A 25599-nucleotide genomic window follows, 5' to 3' on the forward strand; every position below is an offset into this window, starting at 1 on the left:
ACTTTCCTCTGAACGGCGCGGATACCGGCGTCACGGACGGCGCTTACAATGCTTGCAGACCTTGGAAAATCAGGCTGCAAGCTTTACAGACGATGGGGACGACGCGGAAGTATGTTTTTCATGCTCCAGAGCTCCACAAACATTCAACCTGACTCCCTTCATCGCGACCGGTTCTTTGAGCACACCGGCCACCATTTTATGGATTCACGCGGCTAAATAAAAAGTTTGCAGCGCGCGGACATTTCTGTCAGGAATCCTCTGAAGAGAACTGAAAGTAGTTCTGGGGCATGAACAAAACCCATTTTAACACATTTTTCCCTAATGAATGGGCGGAATGTAGCCTTAATTCTTAATACTTTCTAATACTTTTCTTCAATCGCTACAATCTTTGAGGTGGAAAGACGGGGTATTAAATAGTGCTGTGACCACAACTCATCTCTATTCCCAACTAAACTCTGGAAAATGTTGTAGCCATATCCTAAGGCTCTCTAAGGATATATAGTATCATCTAAACAGGCTGTTATACAAGACTGCTATAAAGTTTTATCTACTCTAAAAGTGTTCCAACCTGCTTACTACTGCCTATGCTTATGGGCAGACTAAAAAAAACAAAAACTCAATTGACGCCCTCTACTCACAAGTTTATTAATCAACCAAATTTCTTCATACATCTCTTCGCCATGGATGATTCTGTGACTCCCTTGTCTAAAAGGTGCCTCCTCATCCAACATTAATATTCCTTCTGCTTCTAACAAAGCACCTACTAAACACCTGAAAAAAGACCCTCCGTCCCCTCCAAAACAGACTTTGACTGTATCCGAGCCCTACGCCCATTTGTAGAAGAGATCAACTCTAAATTAAAAACCCTTACAGAAAGATGGGCACTGATGGAAGAAAGGATTACAACAGCTGAAAAAAAAAATTAATCCTTAGGGTCAACCTCTATCAAAGTAAATGCTCTCAAATCACGTATCTCATCCCTGCAGAAATAGGTTGAGAGCCTAGAAAACCGGAACAGAAGGAACAACCTCTACGTATATGGTTTTCCTGAAGGCTCAGACTCCACTGCCTTCTTTAAATCATTCCTTTCAAAAGTTCTAAATTTACTAGAGGGTACTTTTCTCAACATTCAACGTGCCCATAGAACCGGCCCTCCACACTCAGCGACTTCCAATATGAGGAAACCGAGAGGGGTTATAATGTACTTCTTGGAATTCACCCATCTTCTTAAGGTTTTGGCAGCAGTCAGATCCATCAAACTAGTATTGTGGTCGGGCAATCCCTTAATCTTCTCGCAGGACTATGCAAAATATACGGCTGACAGACGCAGAGAGTTCCTGGCTAGGAGACCGGACCTTCGTTCTATTGGGAGCACACTTCAGCCTCTTCCATCCTTGACTATTCAAAGTGACCTACAATAACAAGACAGCCACTTAAGAAGACCCTGTCAAGCTGAAAAACCTCCTCAGCACCTGTAGAACGGACACTATCGACACTTCTATTACTTGCCCTGAATAGCTTGTTTAATCTGTTATATAGGGGATATCCCAGTGACCAAGTGGGGGGGGGGGGTGGTATGCCCAGAGCATATCTTGAATAGAGCGTTCAACAGGTAGGTTGTTAATGCAAGCTAGCTGTATGTTCTCCTTTACCATTCTGTAAACTCTTTCGACTAAGCCGTTTGCACGAGGACAGTAGAGAGCTGTTTTTAAGTGGGTTATGGCTAAGCTGGTTAGGAAGTTGGACATGGCTGACTAGGTGAATTGTACACCGTTGTCCGTGACTAGGGTGGCCGGAATGCCTTCAGTGGTGAAAGTGTCTCGCAAAAAATTGATCAGGGATTCAGTAGTTGTTTGGTGTACCATTTTAATGACTATCCAGTGAGAGTGAAAATCCGTCAGAACAAACGCAAATCTTTTGGTGACACCCCTCTTATTGATCGGCCCGATAATGTCCAGTGCCAGTTTTTCCCATGGTTTATCCGGAATGGAAACTGGGGAAAGAGGTCCCATCTGGGTTTGTTTAGTTTTGTCACTGTTGGCGCATATGGTGCAGTTCTTGACTTTGGTCTCAACCATAGAGTCCATGTTGGGGAACCAATAGTGCTCTCTGAGTCTATTTTTTGTAGGGCTTCTCCCTAGGTGGCCCTCATGAACCAAGTCTATTATCTTGTCTTTCAACCCTTCCGGGGGGATAATTTTGGTTTTTCTCCATATGTAACCATTGTTCAAGTTGATCTCATGTCTTACTTCCCAGAATCTGTCTAGGTCTTGGCTGACACTTTTACGCGAAGCTGGCCAACCTTGAATACTATACTCTTTAAGACAGGAAAGTGTGGCATCTTGGGTCATGCACTCCAACCATTCATCCTGCTTTATTGTGGAGGAGTGGACCAGTAAAATGGGAAATTCATATGTTTCAAAATTTTCTGAAAGAACTAATGGTGCCCTTGAAAGGAAGTCAGCTGCGGTGTTGAGGTCACACGCGACATATTCAATTTTAAAAACGAAGCTTTCCAGGCCCAATACCCATCTAGCTACCCTAGGTGAACTGTTAGCTGAGCCTTTAGAACTGAACATGTAAATAAGGGGCTTGTGATCGGTACGAACAGTGAACTTCATCCCCCACAGGTAGAATTTAAAATGTTTAATTGCCCAAAAGCAGGCCAAGGCTTCCCCCTCTACGACGGAATAGTTCCTTTCTGAATTGTTGAGGGTGCGGGAAGCGAAAACGACAATGCGTTCTCTCCCACCGATGACTTGAGAGAGGGTTGCTCCTAGGACTTTACTGCTGGCGTCGGTGGTTAGAATCGTTTTCCTAGAAGGGTCAAAAGTGCATAAGCGAGGGGCATTTAAAATGCTTCTTTTAACATTGTCAAAGGCTGCCTGGTGCACCTCTAGCCATTTGAAGGGAGTATGGTTTTTGGTGAGCTCCCTAAGATCGTTTGAAATATCAGAAAAGTTCTTAACATATTTGGCCATGTATTCTGCAAGGCCCAGGAAGGATAATAATTCTTGCTTGGTGGTGGGTGCATTAGCTTTTTCGACAGCATCAAGGAGACTTAATTTGGGTTTAAATCCGTCCCTGGATATGGTGTGCCCAAGGTAATCAACAGATCTCACCCCATTTTGGCATTTTTCCTCTTTAAGGGTAAGACCCGCCTCTTTGAATCACTCTAGGACTGTCCTGAGAGAGGAGTCATGTTCATCAGGAGTTGCTCCGTAGATCAAGACATCGTCTTGGAAGCACATGGTTTTGGGGACCCCGTCAAGTATGTGCTGCATTATTTTTTGAAACACCGCTGCCGCTGAAGCGAGTCCAAACGGCATTCTGAGGAACATGTATGACCCCAGTGGAGTGGTAAAAGCCGTTAATTCTCTGGAGTCGGGGTGTAATTCTACCTGGTGGTAGGCGCTTGAAAGGTCTAGTACACTAAAGCAGGTGGCCTCCCCCATGGTACTTAAAACCTCGTGGATGCGTGGAAGTGGGTGTCTTTCAATGATGATGTTATCATTAAGGTCTCTGAGGTCAATACATAATCTAATGTCATTCCCGTGGGCTTTCTTGGCAATGACCACGGGTGCGACCCATGCGGTGCAATCCACTGGTTGTATAACACCAAGGGACTGTAGTCTGGCCAGTTCCGTTTTAAGGGGTTCCCACATAAGGTGAGGTATGGCCCTCGTTTGGTGTGCGATAGGTTTGGCATTGGGTTTCAATTTTATTTTATGTTGGAAATTCTTAAGGAGTCCTAGATCAGAAGTGAAAACCTCAGGGAACTCTTTGACGAAGGTTTTAGCCTGGGCGGAAAAATCAATGGTGAGAACTTGCTCTGGGTTGTTAGGGTCCAGTTTTATTTTAGCCTGGGCGGAAAAATCAATGGTGAGAACTTGCTCTGGGTTGTTAGGGTCCAGTTTTATGCCTAACTCTTTTTGGTGTTGCCAACCAAGGAGATTGGACCCTTCCTCAACTATGTAGACTTTACCAAGGGTGACACGGTCTTTGAATGAAATGTGGGTTTTGACCATGCCCTTCAAAGGGATTGATTCTCTGGTGTAGCTACTCGGAGAGATGTCAGGTTTAGTTAATTCACTTTCTTTACAGAGGTTCATATTCTTAAAGTCAGTAATATTCACAAAGGTGAAAGGGGAACAAGAATCCGCAAACATGTTGATTTTCTTGCCATTCAACCCTACTTCGCATTGTGGGTAGTTTATTTGATTGACGGTGCTGGAGTCGCGGACTTGGAAGACAATCTTCTTCACTGACTGAATTTTATGCTCAGGAGTGACCGCCGTACTGACTTGTTTAGTGTGACAAACTCTAGCAAGATGGCCTTTCTTATTGCATTTCTTGCAGATAGCTGATATGGCTTGGCAATTGGGATTGTTGGCAAGGTGGTTGCTACTACCACACCGGTAACATTTAAGTCTGTTAGGGTTGTTGTCACGAGTAGAGCTGGGAGTTTTAGCATTTTTAATTTTGCAAATATTGTTTTCCTTGATAGTGTCATCATTCTCTGATTCAACAATTTCTGACACCTGGCTCTGGACTGAGTGGGAGTGTTCGGGTAGCACAGGATTAGGTCTAATCTCTTTCATGCAGAGGGCGGTATGTTCAATAGATTTAGCCAACTCGATTGCTTCTTGTAAATTAGGTTGTTTTTGCAGCAATTTTTCTTGGATTCTACTGTTATTGGTGCACCTCACCATCTGATCCCTAATAAGGGAGTCGTTGAGATCTCCGAATTGGCATAGCTCACTTAGGGCTCTCAGCACAGCTACATAGCTGGAGATGCTTTCATGTTTACCTTGGACCCTACAGAAGAACTTGTGGCGTTCCAGCACAATGTTGACTTTGTCTCCAAAGTGAATTTCCAATTTTATTAAAGCTGATTCGTAAGCATTTTCATCTCCTTCTAGGTCAGGTTCTGGTAGGGTATCAAAGACTTTCCTCCCATGGGTACCCAGATTGTGAAGGAGAATGTGTTGTCTTCTTAAAGCACTGAATTTTTCCCCCCCAATGGCAATCAAGTACGACTCAAAGATCTTGACCCATTCTTTCCAAGGAAGGTTGGGTTCCCCAGCGGGGGCTGGGTCATGTTAGCAGCCGCCATTTTGGGAACTCAAACACCGAGAGGGAACCCCAGGGAGGACAAAATACGACAGCAGGGGTGAACTGGAAAGTTCTAATTAAAGAAGCTGAAAGAGACGATGTACGATGCAATGTATAATAATTTGTACATACAGGGTAGGTGTGCGTGTCACCGCAAATGGTTGTAGCAGATATGAGGGGAGAGACCCAGGAGATGACACGCAAAATATAATGAAGTGTGCGTATCACTGGAGTAAAGTTAGAATAAGGGAGGAGCAAGAGTGTATGTATGACTGTGGAAGAAGTGGCACACAGGTAGAAAGAGATGTGGAGATAAAGTGAGCGTGTCACTGAAGAACTTTAGACACGCAAAATGGTGTGCGCGTCACCGGTGGAGTGAATAACAGGATGGCAGCTGAGCAAAATAAAAGAAATAAAGACCCAAGATAAGAGCTGTGCCAGTCAGCGAACCGGCGAAAAATACCCATATAGACTTCACGTCCAGCACAGGATGAACAAGGAAGATGAAAACCCTAGTGAAAGCTGTGCCTGTCAGCGTGGATGAGGCTGGCAGGCAAATAATAAAGAGGAAGAATAAAATGCAATCCACAGAAAGGCTCCACACACCGCTGTGAAGATAAGACACTGAGCACTATGTTCCTTGAAACAGCAGTGAGGAAGGCAGAGGAAGAGTCATGGCACCTTACATCAGATGAGGGAGTAAAGTAAATTAGCAGATACCAGATATCTTTCTGATTATTTCTTATATAAGACTCTAGACATTGTTTCTGCTTAACGTGTGTTATTAGTTGATACTAATCTTTTTTCTCTACCTCATCTCCTCGTTGTACGACCTCCCCTTTTTCATGTCGTCTGTGCTACGGTCCCTCCCGCCTTCTCTCATGGAGTCCGGAAGTCTCATCTATTCCATGTGGCCTCACCGCCCCACCCCTTTGAGTTGTGACATTTCTGTAGGTATGTTTTACCTTCTTCTGTTAAACATTGCATCAATCCTCTTCTCTTCTGAAGCCAACTTGTTTCTTTTCTTCGAATCATTTCTCCACACTATCTTTTTCTACTTTTTACTTTTCTTGATTCTCAATGTTATTATACTCTTGCTTACATTATGGTTTATGCTTATCTAGTCATTTATCATTGCTAGCGTATTCAATAGTTTTCTTTGTATGAGCATCTTATGTCTTTAAAAATCGTTACTTGGAATGTCAGAGGCTTACATTCCGCCATCGAGAGACAAAGGGTTTTATGACATCCCTGTTGAAAAAAGCTCACTCGACCCAGCGTGTCTGAAGAACTATAGACCGATCTCCCTACTACCCTATCCAATAAAAATTCTGGAACGAGTGGTTAGTAAAACACTCTCCCAGTTTCTAGAAAGAAATGACATCTTGGATAGGGTACAATTTGGTTTTCGCCCTGGCCATGGGACAGAGAGTGCTCTTGTGACCTTTATGGATGATAAGCGAATGCGAGCAGACAGGGGACAGTCGGCCATATTGGTTCTTCTCGACCTGTCTGCCGCATTCGATACGGTAAACCATGGGATTCTTTTGTCCAGGCTTGAAGAGGTGGGAGTGACGGGCACCGCTCTTAAGTGGTTTTCTTCTTATCTATCCAACAGACAACAAGCAATAGCCCTTCCTCCTTTTCGCTCTCTAATATACTGCATGGTGTCCCACTGGGATCGGCAATAAGCCCTATCCTTTTTAATGTTTACATGAGTCCCCTACCTGCAATTATAAGATCTCATAATCTCAAATTAGTAAACTATGCAGACGACATCCAGTTTATACTGTCCTTAGAAGGTGATCAATCAGTCTCGCTAATAGATTTTCATGCTTGTCTGCAGGACATAGCGACTTGGCTCAGGGAGAATTCTCTTAAATTTAATTGTGAGAAAACCGAGATCTTATACTGCGCAGCAGGAATAATTCCCCCTACACTTCCATCTGACTTCTGGCCAACTGCTGCTGGTGCCCCATTGGCTCCCAGTAACGCTGTGCGTAATCTGGGAGTCATGTTTGATAACAAATTGACATTAGAGAAATTTGTCAACAAGACAGTTGGGAGTTGTTTCGGGCTGATTAGAGCTTTTAGAAAAATCTTTCCAATGTTTTCACTGGAGGCCAGGACACTGATAGTCCGGAGTACTATCCTCGGCAGACTGGACTACTACAATGCTCTGCTTTTGGAGTCCCCGCGGTATCTGATTGCAGAGAATACAGACCATGGCCGCAAAGATAGCACTGGGACGATCTCGTCGTTCCTCTGCCTATCTGGCACTCTCTGATCTACATTGGCTGCCAGTTTTGCAGAGAATACAATTTAAGGCTCTATGCATTTTGTTCAAGGCTCTACATGGATACGGACCTAAGTCCCTGCAGTAAAAACGTACTTGGTATGCTCCCCCTCGGTTGCTTCGTAAGTCTTCAGCAAATCTGGTGAGTGTGCATAGAGTTAAGAAAGCTAAATCAGGAGGTCGGGCTTTCTGTACGGCAACCCCCCCGCCTCTGGAATAAACTTCCACTGGATATTCGACAGACAGATAACATTCTGCAGTTCAGAAAAAGGATAAAAACCTGGCTCTATCCCCGGGCCTGCTCTCTAGTTCTCTGCTAATTCCGCCTGGCAGGGGCCATAGTGCTTTCCACTTTCAGTTTACATCTTAACATAGCGCCAGGTTACCCGTAGGGTGTCAGCTGCGCTCTATAAGCAATTGTAATAATAATAATATAATATTTATCGAAGCTAGATATTTGTTGCAAGAATCTCACCTTACATAAACTGAGTCACTAAAAATTAAAAGGAATTGGGTAGGTGAAGTGTTCTACTCACCTGGCGATGGCAAGAGAAACGGTGTAATAAACTTATGTCATAAGGAATTAAATGTTAAGCTTACATCTCAGGAATCAAATGATGATGGCAGATGGTTGTTCACTAATTTACTGATCGGGGGGACTCCAGTCTCTTTGTTTCATGTATATGCTCCTACTAACGGTGATGCTACCTTTTGGTCCCAGATCTCCCAATTACTTATGAAATACCCATCAGAGAACTTCATATTTGCGGGTTATTGCAATCAGGTGGTTGACCCCTTTCTAGATTGGAAGTCCAAGGTTTATTTCACCTCAAATAAAACACATAAAGGTTTTCTGCAAGCCATAAAGCAAAGGAACCTTATGGGAGCTTGGAGGCTGTGCAATCCCGGCTCACAAGAGTACACTTATTTGTCCCCTCCCCACCAGACTCAATCCAGAATTGATCATATATTCATCTCCCATAATGTCTCTCAATGTTTACGCACAGCTGATATAGGCCCCATTCTTATATCAGATCATGCTCCTGTTTGGATTCAACTGGATATTTTACCTAAACCGTCACTTTCCAAAAGTGATGATTTAACAACTCCTTGCTTCTAGATCATAATTTTAACTCTTCTTTCTTTTAAAGCTGCTGCCGGAGATTTCATCATCAGATATGTTTCAGCGAAAATTCTCCAATACTCAATGCAGAACTTCTAGATAGGATAAAGAGACTGGAGCACTCCTTCTACACATCTAAATTGAAGGAATGTTTATTATAACTTATAAATGCTAAGATTCAGTTTAATAAGGATTCTACAGAGAATGCCTCTCTATATCTACTGAAAACCATTGCAAAATGGTATGCTGGCCAACACAAAACAGGCAAGATATTAGCCAATTACCTCAAGATTAAAAAGATCAAACTTCAAATTGAACCATTATTGATGCAACTCAACCATCAAAACATTAGGACTACGAAATTCTACATGAGTTTTTACAATTCTACAAAACAATATTCACACCAGAGAATGCTCCTTCAGATACAGACGAATCTCATTATCTTTCAACCATCCAAAAATCTACAGACCACCTACTAAACTTGGACCCTTAAGAATCTGATGACCTTTCTTGTCCAGAATACGACAAAACCAAGATATAACAGGATATACATTTAATACTCAACCGTTCAAACTAGCAACTTATGCTGACAATTTATTACTGTTCCTGTCTCAACCACATTCCACACTTTCCAGCATTTCTTTTTACAGAGGTTGATTCTTATAAGAAGGTATCTGGTTATAAACTAAACGACGAGAAATGCAAAATACTGCCTCTGACCAAATACACTTTTAAAGAAGACCTTTCCTTCTCCAATTTTACATGGATCCCCCAGTATATCAAATACCTTGGCTTATGGTTTACCCCATGTATCTAAACATAAATGTCCTTGAATTTTGACAGATGTTTAGATAAATTAACTGCACTTACAACACAATGGCATCCCCTTTACCTGTTCCGGTGGGGTCGCGTAGACACAATCAAAATGATGTTGGCCCCTATCATACTTTACATCATATCCAAAATACCAGTATCTATACCACCTAAATCATTCCACAAGATTACCTCTATTATTTCATCCTTCTTATGGAATAGGAAAAAATCTAGAATATCGCTACTAAAATTGTCACGCCCAAAATACGAAGGAGGTGTAAATTTCCCCGACTTCCCCAAAAATCATAAAGCAGTCCTATTAAGACAATGATCTTTGTGGGTTTCTGATCCTTCATTAGACTACCAGCTGTGGGTGGACCTTGAGAAATCATTTCTTTCACACTTCTCATTTCAAGAATATTATTTTTTCACTCGTAAACCACAAACGATATCTACACCAGTTATCAAATACTCATGTAAGCTATTAAACACTACTCTTCACGCCTATTCCAAGTGATCCAAACACCTTTTTCGCCTCCATTTGGCACAATAAATTCAAACTCATTAAAAATAAACCTATTTACCGGAAAGCTTGGAGGAATAAGCCAACACCAACTATTTAATCATGACACTTTACTCACATTTTCAGCGGCAAGTTCTCTCTTCCAACTTCCCCCCACTTTTCAATACAAGTTTTCAATATTGAGAACTGCAATACTAGAAGCACATTCTCATTTTCAATCTCTGACCCCCCCCTCTCCTCTCCGAACGAATCTACATGGTATAACTATCCTCGCAAAAATCCTAAAGCCTTCAGAACCTACTCCTACTTGACACATTCCTCCACCAATAGAGACACAACAAGCATAGAACTTTCTTGGGAAGCTGATCTTGACACAAACTGGCCCTTTACCCTATGGAATAAGATTTGGACAAAAATTAGGAAATCCTCTAGAGCAGCTTACACCACACAAACTCTTTTCTTCATTTATAATAGGCTCTTATTAACACCAATGACCCTACACAACATGCATGGTGAAATTCCTGACATCTGTTGGATGTGCTCCCTTGAGCATGCAGACTTAAAACATTTACTTTTTTAATGTCCATCAGTACTCAAGTTTGGACTCAGATCAACACTATTTTTCAAACATCAGCCCCTCTTTCACCAAATAAAATTTTTCTGGGTAGTTTATCTCCTGACTGGAATATGTGTCAGTCACAAGTGCAAATCATAGATTTGTTGTTAGCAGTTTCTTTCCAACAAATAACAAGCAATTGGAAGGATATGTCTAAATTATCTTACTTACCTTGGTGGTAAACTGTCTAAAAGTAGAACTACTCCTTCAGTGAAAGATCAAACACTGAATCTTACAGTTGTGCAGTCAAACATGTGGTCATGTATGCAGAGGGCTAACAGCACAATGTACCGCTCGATGGCATCCTTTAAGTTTGTATTAGGTATTGGTATATAAAAACAGAATTCAATCTGTAGAATAGGTACGCAAGTCAAACTTACATAAAGAGCAATGTTTCCGGAAACAACACACGGCAAGTGTCCTAGTAATGGCGAATAACAATAGGTAAGCAGGGAAATACAATGCCCGGCCATCGCTCACAAGAAAAGTGAAAGAGCTGTGCCAGACACACAGCTGTAATCAAAGCTCCAACAGCCCGCCACACAATACACTCAAAGAAATACCAGAATTATTTATATTGACATCAACGCCGTTACACTGTCGTACCCTCAACATCCTGGAGACGTAAACCTTGTGGTATCATAGTGGGTAAAATGGGATTCATTAGGTATGTTTAGAGCGAAGCCCATATGCTGAGGCCCAGATAACCTTAGGCTTGCCGGCCAGGGAGTCTGTAGAATAATGTGTTTCCAACTGCTCATTACAGTAGGTCCGACAGCCATGTTTTAATCGTAGGGGCTCGGATGCTGCTCCACACACAGGCCACTTTCCTCTTAACCAACAGAAAGGCCATAACGGCAAGCTGTCTGACATGGCATGGAAGTTTCATTGTGAACTCCAACTGCAACAGCAAGGGTGGTGGGTGGATGTCCGTTTCCATCATCAGGAACATTTGTGTAAATATTTCTTAACACAACAAACCAAAGATTATTTTTTTTCCTTATATATTAGCCAGCACTCCACCTTATAACAATCTACTTCTAGACATACACAAAAATATGACCATATGTCCTCACACACCAGGGTTGGATTGGGATTAAAAATCTGCCCAGGCATATTGATTTTCCCCAAAACACTGTTTTGGTGACATTTCGGTTGGGGGAGGGGGGGGCTGGGGGGGGGTCAAACAAAATGCACAGATTCGTTTACACTGGTGAAGCACACCTGAAAACAAGTGAGTCCACTTTTGCTCAGGCCCCCTGCCCTCGCTCAATATGCATCTATTAATGGGCCAGCCCAGCAAGAGAAAGGGAGTGACACCTCTGCCCGTTGATAAACGAGAGGTAATAGATGCCCATCTGCCTTCAGAAAGACCACTCAGGCACCCACTGGGCCACTGGCGGCATCAAACAAATCTCCCCCCAGGCTGCAAAAAAAATAGCAGCCCACAGCTGGAATTCAGATACCAGCCCCTCGGGCATTACCAGAGTGCCCGCGTTACCAATCTGACGCTGTTACACACCACCAGGTGTCAACTCCCCACGCTCTCGAAAAACCCGGTTTGATGGAGACTGGGCCTACACCTGAAGTTAGGGAGGCACTTCTACCTAAGAACAGACCTGTGAAATATAAAGATTAAAAACCCATTTGGAATCCCAAACTGACCTTTACATTCACAGGAGGGATGACATGTTATTAAAAAACCAATCTGAGGATAAGGGGAATTAGTACCCCATCACCACACACACACCATAAACATATTTCTGTATGATGGCTCGTGCAAGTCTGTGGCATTCTTCAGGACGGAAACAGGGGGTCCAGGCATGGCAAATGCACGTGCAACTAATCAAGTAAGGGTTGACATTTGATGACCCTTAATGTGCTAGGCCCCTAGATACCTATAACACAACAATAAATAGTTTAACCACCAGGGATATACCCTGATGTTCCAGCCAAGTCCAGAGACGCAGAGCCTCTTGACAAAAGGGACCACAACCCCACCCCACCCTGCTTGTTGCAGAACCACATGGTGGTGGTGTTGTCTGTGTACACTTGTACTAGCCTCCCTTTGATGAAGGAAGATAGGCTTTCAATGGAAACAAATCGCTGGAAGTTTCAGCAGGTTGATGTGGAGTCCGGATTCCGTCAGAGACCAGAGTCCTCTGATCTCCACCTCTCCCAGGTGACCACCCCTTCCCAGGAGTGATGCAGCTGTCACTAATGTGTGATCTGATAGGGGAAGGGAGAGGGTTCTGCCTGTGAGCCAAACGCTGCTTGTCAGCAACAACTGCAAATCCTGTGCAGTTCCCTTCGAGATCTGGACCATGTTGGAGTGATTCCCCTGATGCTGCGCCCGCTGGAACTGCAGGTCCTACTGCAGAGCCCGCATATGCCGTCTGGCATGTGTCGCTAGGAGGATGCCAGAGGTCTTGAGGCCCAGCAGCCTCAGAGTCCTTCTCATCGAAATCCAGGACAGAAGCTGAAAAATCAGTATCGTAGCCTAAATATCCTGGACTCGCCGTTCCGGAGGATTAGCCTGGAACTGCACTGTATCTAGAACGGCTCCGATTAAGTGGAGTGTCTGAGAGGGAGTCAGGTGTGACTTGTGCATGTTGGTAGTGAACCCCAGCGAATGCAGGAGGTCCACAGTAGTATGGAGATGGGAGATGACAGCCTGGGGCGAGCTCGCCTTCAGCAGCCAGTCGTCGAGAAAGGGGAATACTGGCACCCCTGATCTGCGCAGATGAGCTGCAACCACTGCCATCACCTAGGTGAACACCCGAGGGGCACTGGTAAGGCTAAAGGGGATCACGGTGAACTCAAAATGCTTGTGGCCTACCGTAAACCGCAGGTAGTGCCGATGGGCAGGCAGGACGGGAATGTGGAAATAGGGGTCCTGAAAGTCCAATGCTACCATCCAGTCTCCTGGGTCCAGGGCAGACAGAACCGGAGCTAGAGTGAGCATCTTTAACTTTTCCTTTTAGAGGAAGTAGTTGAGGGCTCGTAGATCTAGGATAGGACGAAGGCCCTTGTCCTTTTTCAGGACCAGAAAGTAGTGGGATTAACAACCAAAGCCTACTTCTGGTGCTGGATCCATCTTTAAGGCTCCCTTGGCCAAGGGAGTCATGACTTCCTCTTGAACCAAATAAGATGATCCTCCATCAGCCGGTCATAAGATGGAGGTATGGAGGGAGGAGTAGACACGTAGGGGAGGGAGTAGCCCCTCCGGACTATCTGGAGGACCCACCTGTCCGATGTGGTATCAAGTCGGCAGTGAAGGTGATGGCGGATCCTACCACCAACTGGCCAAACAGGATCGTGAAGGGCACGACTAGAAGGGTTTGGAGGCAGAGGCTATGTGGAGGCGGGGGAGGGGGGAACTTGACCCGGCCTCTGGCCACCCGACCCACGGGGTTGGAACAAACTGCGCCCTCTGCTGTGCTGAGGTTACTGAACCTGCACGGTCTTGTGGCTGGGATACGGCTGACGTGTCCGAAAGCCCCTTCCGTAGCCAGGAAAAGGGCAAAAGACAGGCTGGTGCAAAGTGATCACTAAGAGGCCTTTGGACTCGGCTGTAGCCCATGAGTCCTTAAAGCACTCAAGCACCAGGACAGCCTTGTCTCAAAAGAGACGGGTGACATCAAAGGGCATGTCCATGACAGAGGCCTGGACATCCCCCAATAAGCCAGAAGTCCTCAACCAGGCGTGGTGTCGAACAGCCACAGTCGATTAAATCACTCTGCCCAGTGAGTAGGTCGTGTTGAAACCACAACGGATGGCAAACTTTTCTGCATCTCTCCCATTGGATACCACTGGGACAGGATGACCCGGGCCTCCTCTGGGACCTGTGGCAGCACTTGTGCAACCGTTTCCCACAGGGAGTGGGAATAACGGTCCAATAAGCATGTGGTGTTCACAAACAGCAATGCAAGGCTGGTGGAAGAAAAACATGTCTTATACCAACTATCCAGTCTCTTGGATTCCGTCTAGGGGAGTGGAAGGGAACATGCAATGGGAGGTAGAGGATTGGGCCACCAAGCTCTCTGGAGTAGGGTTGGTGGTGAGGAAGGTTGAGTCGTCTGGAGCAGGGCGGTGGCAGCGGGCGTTCATCCCATTCACAGGAGCCCCTGTGCTGGATTTGGACCAGCTACCCAGTAGGACATCTGTAAGGGCCTCTTTAAAGAAGGGTAGCAAGGGTTCGAAAGAGGAGACACCTGGCTGCAAGACCTCTGTCAAGATCGCCACCAAAGGTAGCTGGAGGTCCAGGGCCTCAGTCACCTTTCGCAGCACCATAGCAAATGATGCTCCCTCCTCTATAGCCACGGTAAGGGGAGAAAGCATGCCATAATCTGGAGAGGTGTCCAGTCCACTGGCCTCACCCAACTCCTCACACTTGTCCATTTCATAATCAGGCTGGTCTTCCAAAGGGTCCAGCGACCCCTCCTAATCTTCTTCCACTTCTAGCCCATCGGAATAGGGCTCAGGAAATGACCTACAACATGGAGGTTCTGTCGGTGCTGGTTTCTACATCAGTCAACATGGCACCAGCTCCTGGTTGTCTGGAATCAGAATGGGGCTGTTGCAGGGGATAGTCGCAATGGCTTGGCCAGCGCCGGAATCCGATGGAGCTCCCTCTGGGGCCCGTAGGTGCACCAATAGGGTCATGCTGCCCAAATATGAGGCACAATGCGTCATAAATTTTTCTTGGAGTTGGGCAAGGTTCACTCTGGCTCCCAGAAATGCAGGGGAGCATGGAGCCGACCCAGGTCTGGAAGAACGAGGCCTAGAACGCTGAGGCTCCTCCGTCGTATTGCCTGACAGGCAGACAGAAGTCGAAGCATACTTCGAATTCTTGCGTTTCTTATGCCTCTTACTTGACCTAACAGACAACTTTGAGTGCGAGGACAAGCTGCAGACCCCACTCTCATATACGACAGACATCGCTGCCCGTGGGGACAAGACCCGCACAGAACGCCGCCTTTGGGGGTATCGGTAGTGTTTCCATCGGCCTGCAGCAGTGAAGACTCACGGCTTTGCGCCCCCTACACATGCAGTGATGTAACCAGACGCCCCACCATCACTGGGAATCCGGAAGACCTACCCTGCTGGCAGACTATCGAAGTGGAGGCAGTAATTAGACCCTACAGGCCAGTACACGTGACCCTGCGCATAGACAGAGATAAGGGGTGAGGCTGTCACTGGCGGCCCCGTCTGATCGCATTTCCTGAGTGACTAACGCGGGTACGGAACCCTTTACAGTGACCTCTCTACTGATGCTTTGCCCTCTCCAGTAACTGGCCACGAATGCCTACGGCGCAGCAACTAGTGATGGGCCGGATGCGGGCCAAGATGCAACAGGGACCTCTGTGAACAGGCGGCTTGGACCCCCTACACATGGGTGCTGGAGGAGAGATGGAACCGACGACCACGGCCCTGGCGGCCAAAATGGACTAGCAGCAGTGGAGAGAATTGGTGCCGCGCTAGAACACACCAGGACCTCCCTGGAAACCCGGATAGTTAAAGTTACCTCGGACTTCACGCTACGCCATGCAGATCACTGCAAATTGGCCGAGAAAGTTACGTCTCAGGGTCAAGCGCTAATGGAACTCCAACCTGTCACGCAAAACCATGGAGCTGCACTACAAGACCTGATAGACTGCGTTCATGCCCTGGAAGATAGAGCAGAAGACGCGGAGGGACGCTGCCGCCGCAACAACATTCACGCGGTGGGCCTGCCGGAGGGGGAGGAAGGAAGGAACCGGGAGCAATACATGGAGCGCTAGCTACGCGATCTCCTACCCCAGGGAACACGGTCAATGCAGTTTGCAGTAGAAAGAGCCCACCGCGTGCCGGCACAGAAACCCCAACCGGGAGCCAGGCCAAGACAGTTCGTATTTAAATTGCTCAAATACAGGGACAGAGACTGGGTACTCCGTGAAACGCGCAAGATGGAAGGTCTCAAGGTGAGCGGCAGTCAAGTTATGCTTTTCCCCGACTACACCGCCCTTGTGCAGCACCGTAGAACTAACTATACAGCGGTGAAGCGCCAGCTCAGAGTCCTAGAACTGCCATACTCGTTGTTCCTGGCCCGGCTGTGAGTGGTTACGAAAGAAGGGACCCGCTACTTTGACTCCCCTGCCGAAGCATGGGACTGGCTGGAAGAGTCCGGGCTGTGGACAGGCGCGAGGCCCTTAGACCCAGATGGCGACAACCTAACAGGCAGGAGAATCAGGCAACGCGGACGGCGAGGGACAATGCGAAATGCGAAAACAGGAACCGCAGCGCCAATTCCAGAGAAAATGAGACGGGACAGACAAGGCACTCTGGAAGCAGTTACAAGCCTCGGATCTCCACACCCTGAAGTATGATCGGACCCCTACACACGAGATGCATTGGTGACCAGTAGCTCTTCGTCGCCATCAACCGAAATATCCGAGGACCTTGGCTTGCAGAGATAACTCCACAAACTGCTGATGACATTATATGACAAAGCACCGGAGTGACAGACTCTAACACTGGCAGCTCACGCAAGTAGAACATTGATTGCTAAAACCTGTGTTATCCTGGACACGGTGCCTGGGAGGATAAGCCAGAAACTGCAAATTGTCCAGAGCAGCTAAGATGAAAGGGAGACTCAGCGAGAGGGAGTTAAGTGTGACTTTGGCACATTGATAGTGAACCCCATCGATTTCAGAAGGTTTGCCGTAGTCTGGAGGTGCGAGATAACAGTCTGGAGTGAGCCCCCCTTCAACAGCCAACACAGAGGTAGATAAAGACTGGAATCCCTGGGGGGCGTGGCCAGCAGCCAACGAAGATGGCCGCAGCCTAGGGGAGCTCCGTGCCTGAAACCCGCCCGCCGAACAATCCTGACATAAATCCGGCACAAAACTAAGAGGCGACACAGCGGTGGCGATCTGGAAGTGCCGCGGCAACGATTGGGAGCAGCTCCGACCCCGCACGGGCACCTGGGTGCGGCGCAACGGTACTTGCAGACTGAGGCCTGGTGGTGGCGAGGAAGCCGGGGCCTCGATTTCACCTATAATGAGGGAGGCGCTTGGAAGCGTGGGACTCTCGTGCGGACCGCGGCGCTACGTAAGATCTGGCGGCGATGTGGAGATGGGGACCCGGAGGCGATAGATGATACATGGTGACAGCTCTGCCCTACATCCGGACGAACGGAGATAGAGTGACTGGGGACTCGCGGCGGCAGGCGGGCCGGGGCCTCGATTTGTAGGAGGTGCGCTCGGCCCGATCCCTGTGGCCTGCGTGTTGCGCTCTCCTAGACTTCGCGCCTGCTGCGGAGGAGGGACAGAGAAGGGTCCTGAGGCTCCCCCCAGAGAAGCGGCAAAGAGTTGAGGAGGACCCCGTGGTGCCGGGGGGAGCGTGATACGCGCGGGCCTATCGTGGTGGGCTCTGTTGCTGGAAAAGCCCGCGAGGGGCAAACGCTGCTTAGAGGGAGACGAGCCGGACGCTCCCCGGGTCCCGCTGCTCCGTATCTGGAGGCCGCTGCCTGGAGGACCGCCCTGTGCGAGGGTGTGAGAAATCGTGTTGGTGGATACATGCCCCGGGGCCCCTGGGTTTTAATAAACACCGCCAGCGACGGGACAGCCGGGGTAGCGCCGGAGACATAACATCCCCAGCTGGGGCGTGATCCCGGGGCCCAAGATCCGGTGTGGAGGCAAAAGACACCATCCAGCTCTGTCTAACTTTAAGAAGGTGAGGGCCCCCCCCCCCACGAGATTGTTGTGTGGGACAAGTAAAGGTAACACGGGGGACAGCTTAAGACCGTATGAGGCGGCCGGGTGAAGCTTCGCTACATTTAAGAAGATGTGGGGCCCCCCAAAAGACTGTTTTGTGGGATGAGCAGAAGGCATCACGGGGAGAAGTTTGAGACTAGGTGAGCCGGACGGGTGAAGGCTTGCTACATCGCAAACAGCGAAAAGCGAAAAGAAGAGGCTAAGGCGGTCTGGACCCCACAAAACCTGCTAGTCAGGGACCAGTAAAACCGACAGGCCGCACGTAGAAAAACCCTTGTGGAAGGCGGCGGCGACTGCTGGCTCCCCCCCTTATTGGGAAGTCCCCTGGTGTGCAGGATCTCGCTCTCCCCCGCTGGATGTGATGGGGAGCAGGGGGCAACGCACGATGACGCACAACAAATTGGACAAATACGCATATCATAAAGGGCGCACCGAGGCGCCGGCACCGCAAGATGCTGTGGGCCCGGATCCTTCACCAGAAACACCACCGGAGATCACTCTCAAAGATGTGATGGCCGCGCTGGCTCAAATGCAGGGAACCATAGGAACGATCTCGACCGATGTTGGGCTGCTCCGCGCGGACATCTCAAAAATTAACACACGAGTTAAAGAGGTGGAAATGACCACCGAGACTCTTACCAAAGACACAGCAGACTTCAAAAAACAGATACATGCATTGGAAATGATGCAGAAACAATTGATTGACAAGATGGAAGATCAGGAGGGACGGTCCAGAAGGAATAACATACGCCTGGTGGGCGTGCCGGAAAGCGTAAGGGGACCGGCCCTAGACCTATTCGTGGAGAAACTGATTATGGACCAGCTTCAGCCTCGTGGTTTGTCCAACTTCTTTTCCGTGGAAAGGGCGCATCGGGTGCCCGGGGGTAGGCCCCGACCAGAAGCCCCCCCACGGCCGATCCTGGCAAGAATATTGAACTTTCGGGACCGGGATGCCATCTTACAACAGGCACGCACTCCCCCCCCCCCCCCCCCCCAAAAGCCCCCGCCCCCGAGAGTGGACAACTGTTCAATAACACTATACCCGGATTACACGGCTGCGGTGACTAAACAACGTCGAGATTTTCTTGGAGATAAAAAAGGAACTCCGCAGCCATGAAATACGCAATGCTCTACCCAGCAAAACTGCATGTAGAGGCGGAAGGGAAGACGTGGTTCTTCAATACACCCGCAGAGGCCTCTGACTGGCTGGAAGACGTGCAGGTCCTGCGCATGCGCAGCGGACACAGCTATCGAAACTCTCAGGTGATACTGGCCCGGAAATAGACGACGCCATACAGCTGAATGAGATACGCACTGCAGACTGATTCACGGATACTGCGCAGGCGACGGAGGTAGGTGATGCTGAAGGCTGGCTGACGTGTGCATCCGCGCACATCGCACTGTACGAGACTCATGCCTTTTGGACTCAGATTTTTTGCACGAAACTGCGGCATATTCCGGGGGTGGCTGAACGGCACGAAGTGACTCTTTCCCCCTACGCAAGTACAAAGTTATGGGGACTAAGCACTCTGCTGAGTTGGGGTGGCGGGAAGTTTTGAATCCGCCAGGCAGGGAGGGGGTATAGTTTCTAATGGTTGCTATTGGTTTATTTAGTAGTATTGTTGTGATATATAGATTAATAGCAAATGGCATTCAGAGCATTGCAATACGAGGTATGATGTACATCCTGGGGCTTTACACGGCAGTAGATGACAGACAAGACGCAAATTCAGACCCCAATGGCTGAAACAGAAAAGAACATACAGACTCCCCGCACGGCCACCTCACTATTCACAGTACTGTCCTGGAACATGAATGGGTTAGGCGATAGAATAAAACGAGGGCTGGTATTGCAATACATCAAGCGTAGGGGTCCGGCAGTGGCATTGCTCCAGGAATCACATTTGACATGCTCGGCTTGTAGAGCTCTAGATAGGTGGGGCTTTAAAATGATGGTACACTCTGACTTTACCTCAGGGTCACGTGGAGTAGGTATACTGGTAAACAAGCGTTTCCCACTGATAATCACTGACTCCCGGAAAGACGACCAGGGATGCTTGCGTCAATAACCTGCCAATGGGAGGGGAAAGTGTACAACATAGTGACTGCATACATCCCTCCTACATTGCACCAGACCACCTTCCGGGCGTTGGGGGAATTCCTCCTCTCACTTCCGCATGGAGAATTAATAATAGGGGGGGATTTTAATGCGACAATGGACGCATCCATAGATAGGCAGCCCCCTAGAGGCCCCAATTCTGCCCATCTTCAACTATTAGAATTCACGGAGGCTCTCGGACTGGTAGATGTATGGAGACTCAGATGGCCGAAAGAACGACAGTATACATTCCATTCCGGGGTGCACAATAGCCTTTCTAGACTGGATTATATCTTCACGCTGGCGACTGGAGTGATGGGTGTTACGGCAGTGACACACCTCCCTAGAAGCATCTCTGACCGTTCCCCAGTCCTAATCACATACACAGCTTCTACCCCTCAGAGACGTAGGATGTTCCCGCTGTCCCCCGGCTACCTCAAAGTTCCGAAAATTGCTAAAGGGCTTCTTCTCACAACGAAGCAATATTTGCGGAAAACAAAAATACAGTCCCATCCCCGACGACATTGTGGGAAGCCTACAAAACGGTCCTTCGAGGGCAGGCTATCTCACTGGTAGCAGATCATAAAAAGACCCAGAAAAAAGAGGTTGACAGTCTGGAGCAGAGGGTGTGAAAATCTCACACAGCCCGGGCAGAAGCAGAGCATGCGTTACATGTCGACGAAAACACAACACACCAGGTGCAACTGACACAACAGGAATATAAGTCCTATGTCTGGGAAATGGCGAAAAGCAAAATCACCGCAACATGACACACTATATACGAATTAGGAGATAAAGCGGGTAAATTATTAGCGTGGCTAGAACAAAAAGAGCGGGCCAATAGGTGGGTGGCACAAATCCAATTGGATGAAGACACGTCTACGACGGAACCTCAGCAAATAGCGGAGGCATTTGCGGTACATTATCGGAAAAAATATACCCCAGAAGCCACAAACACCGTAGAGGACAACTTAGCTTTTCTCAAAGATATAGCTATGCCCAAACTGGCCCCTTCCGCGGTGGCAGCCCTTGAAAAAGATCTGGCTCCCGAGGAGCTGACATCTGCAATAGCACACAGGGAAAGCACTGGGACCAAATGGAATACCAGTGGAGCTATGTAAAAAAGCAGCGACGCAGATTGTGCCCCATTTATTAATTATGTACACCGATGTTTAGGAAAGGGGATCCTACCAAGAGACCAAAGACTAGCCACTGTAGTGGCCATCCATAAACCCCATAAACCTCCGCACGAATGCGCATCCTACAGACCGATCTCCTTGATCAATGCTGAAGCAAAGATTTTGGCAAAAGTGTTGGCGACGAGGCTGCAGACATATCTAGCCACAATAATACAGCCGGACCAATCCAGATTTATGCCTAATCGCAATACCGCCCTTAACCTACGGCGTCTACACAGTGTCCTTGCACGCCAATCCACTATAGAGGAGGAGGCCGTCATCCTATCGTTAGATGCTAAAATGGCGTTTGATCTGGTGGAGTGGCCCTTCCTTTTTGCAGTCCTTCAACATGTGGGATTCAGTCCCAAGTTGTGTGCCTGGATCAAACTGCTTTACACACGCCCACTAGCGCAGGTCGTAGTAAACGGTCACATATAGACCACCTTCCCGCTGGGGAGGGGAACAAGGCAGGGATGCCCCCTCTCACCACTTCTTTTTGCACTGGTACTGGAACCCTTGGCGGCCTGGATACGACAAGATCAGGTTATCCGTGGCCTGAAATGGGCAAGGGGATGGGAAGACCGCATATCCCTATATGCAGATGGTATCCTGCTATACTTAGCGTCCCCGGCGCGCTCAATCAACTGTCTCTTGGACATATGTGCATCGTACGGACGAGCTTCTGGATATACTATTAACTGGGCGAAATCGCACCTCTATGTACTATGTACTCCAGGGCCCCCCACCGCGGCTTCCAAGGGGATGTGTGATACAGATAGCAGAGGAAGGGTTCAAATATCTGGGGATATATGTCACAACTGACAGGACGCAATTTATCAAAGAAAATCTCACACAGCCCCTAATACGGCTCCGTTGCGACGTCAAGCATTGGCATTCCTTGCCACGGACGCTGCTGGGCAGATCGGCCCTCTTCGAAATGATGGCGCTCCCCCGATTCTTGTACGCACTACAAAACACGCCTTTCCCGGTCTCCCACACATACTTTACAGCGATAAACGCCGAAGTGACCAGTCTATTATGGGAGGGAAAGACACCGCGAATAGCACTTCATAAATTAACAAAAAGCTGCTATGATGGAGGCATCGCCCTACCTAACATAAAAATATACTATTGGGCCTCACAACTTGTAGTTGTAAACCAATGGCTTCACGCATCTGGGGACGACCCAGCGTACCGTATGGATCGACAGTTGCTGGGCGAGGGTGGAGTCATGGGGGCATTGTATAACAAGAGTAAGAGGCACAACCTCACGGGCCCGACGGCACACACTATACAAATTTGGGTTGAGGCGCAGAGGACGTTGGGATGGGAGGGGAAGATAACGCAGGCTATGCCATTATGGGACACAAAAAGACTGGGTATGTTACGTAATACTAAAGGATTCCGGCAGTGGGATCTGATAGGGATCTCGCGAGTCGGAGACCTCTGGAGGAGGGGAGAGGTACTTCCCTTTGCCCAACTGCAGACTGCTTATGACATGGCAGACACCGAACAGTTCCGTTACACACAAATCAGGCATGCGCTTATGCAAGTGATCGCACCGGGCACACGACTGGCGGAGTCCTCACCATTGAAGGATAGACTCCTTACAGACCATCTCAACAAAAGAGCCATTTCTCAGACATATCGGAAAATCATAAATAGCAGCCGGACCCCCTAATAGTCCTTAAATTTCAGTGGGAGACAGAAATAGGAGACCTCGACGAAGCGGAGTGGCAGGAGGGCCTTTCGTCCCCAGGGAGGTAGCGATACCATCAAAACTCAAACTGATACAGCTGAAAATACTGCAACGCACGTATTATACCCGAACTCTCCTATACAAACTCAAGCGGACAGACTCACCACTATGTCTTCGACAGTGCGGACAGGAGGGGACTCTTTTTCACACCCTATGGATGTGTCCCATAGTTGTCCAATACTGGAGGGCGGTAATGCGTACACTTTCTCAGGTAACAAAAATCACGACTCTCCCAGAGCCCAGGAGGTGTCTCCTTAACATATGGGAACCCACGGATCTTTACCGTGCGATGCAAACATGGGTCACAATAGGCAGGATGATGGTGAAGCGAAATATAGCACAGAGATGGGGATCTAGACAGCCCCCTACCCTCCCCCAGTGGTGTAGAGACATGGATACCGCCATGATTGCTGAAAAGGCAGTATATGTACACAGAGGATGCCCCAAAAAATGGACTCAGATATGGGGGGGATGGAACAGGTACCGAGGGGGTATCTGCGAACCCCCTAAGGAGAACTCAGACTCAGAACTTAGTGACTGAGGAAATTGGGGGAATGACTGGGAAAGGGGTGGGTCATGTTGAAGTTCTTGATAGAGCACTGATTTGGAGGAATGAAGTAAGATATGCATATATTGATGTAATGCTGTACCAAGTGTTGAATAAAGCTACAGGTACTTGTGGAATGATCCTCATTGTAAGCAATGCCAAAGATAGTTATGTATGTTATGAGAAAACAAATAAAATGTAAAAAAAAAAAAAAAAAAAAGACTGGAATCCCTGACCTCCGCGAGTGAATTGCAAACACTGCCATCACTTTCGTGAATCCCCCCACGGGGTGCTGGGAAGGCTGAAGGGGGGCATGGAAAAATTAAAGTGCTCTTGGCCTACTAGGAACCGATGTAGTACCTTTGGGACAGCAGGACAGGGATGTGATCATAAGCGTCCTGCAAGAATAGCAAAACCATCCAGTCTCCTGGTTCTAGTGCAGACAGGACTTGTGGGAGCATGTAGAATTTCTCATTTTTTAGGAACAGATTGAGAAGGCAAAGGTCTAAGATAGGGCAGAGTCCTCCGTCCTTCTTGGGCAGCAGAAAGTAGCAAGAATAGCAACAACAACCTACTTCTGATGCTGGCACCTTTTCTACAGATTCCTTTGCCAAAAGAGTTAACATCTCCTGATAAAGCAAGGAGAGGTGGTCCTCCATCAGTTTGTCCTTAGTAGGTGGCATGGGTGGAGGGAGTAGCCTCTTTGGAGGAGATGCAACCCCAACAGTCTGATATAATTAACCTCCAGTGGTGCAGGTATAGCATATCCTGCCCCCCACTGGATACCCATGACGGATGAAGGGCATACTAAAGGGGTTTGGAGGTGATAGGAGGCGGGGTGGTGGGATTGTTTGACTGGCTTGACCTTTGGCTGGCTGTCTCACTTGGTCTATGGGAACTGCGTACTTGGCCACAAAAAGATTGTGAGGACTGCTGACCGGGGTTGCTGGGAGTGTAAAGACATGGTTGGAAACCCTTCCCATGGACACAAAAGAGGCGTATGGCCGGCTGGGTTGGCATAAGGCCATGGAAAGGCCCAAGGACCTGGCCGTAGCTCTAATATCTTCAAAGGAATTCCCAAACAATGATACTCATTCTATCGTACTCAAATGGATGAAATACTGATTGGACCTGCCGGGATTTGAACCTGTGACCATGAGGCTCTGCAGTGGACACATTAGTGCACCTAGCCACCAGACCCAGCTGAGAATTCAATGCTGCCTCACCCAATTACCAATGCAATATCAGCATCCATGGCACAGCTTCAGTCAGCAGGACAGGCTTCAAGCTCAAAACCGCTCATTCCCTCTCTGTTCACCAATCTCCTTGAATGCCATAGCCATAGTCACTTGCAAACATTTCTGATGGTTTGTTATGACACTATTTTCAAAGTGGGCAATTTTCTTGCCCTTTTTATTTCCAACAGCTCAGCAATGTACTAGGTTTGGAGTTGCTAGATATTAAATCAGGTTTGTTCAATGAACTCTGAGGCCTATTGTAAACGTTATAGATACACCTTTTGTTTGAGATGTTTCAGTAGTAATTAAATGCATGCTTGGGGAAAGGATAGAAACATCAGTGGCTGCCTAATTAGTAATGTCGATGGGTTGTAGAAGTCGCAACGCAGTGTCTCTAAACCAACTGATAGCAGTGGACACAATTCTAAATAGGAGTCCTTAAACACTTAAAACTCAGCACCAAGCATGCATCCATGCAACAATCATTTTTATGGCATTTAATAGCACTATACTAGTCCTATGGCAACAAGTAAATT

The 25599-nt window shown here is 47.7% G+C and overlaps 1 protein-coding gene across 7 annotated transcripts in view; it reads right to left on the reverse strand.

The window, feature by feature from the left end:
* Window positions 1-25599, reverse strand: part of UBR3 (ubiquitin protein ligase E3 component n-recognin 3) — a 2077978-nt gene that overhangs the window by 958536 nt on the left and 1093843 nt on the right. The gene's annotated exons all lie outside the window — the stretch shown is intronic.

The sequence above is a fragment of the Triturus cristatus genome, chromosome 3_1 (genome assembly GCF_964204655.1).
Source record: "Triturus cristatus chromosome 3_1, aTriCri1.1, whole genome shotgun sequence".
Taxonomy (NCBI): Eukaryota; Metazoa; Chordata; class Amphibia; order Caudata; family Salamandridae; genus Triturus; species Triturus cristatus.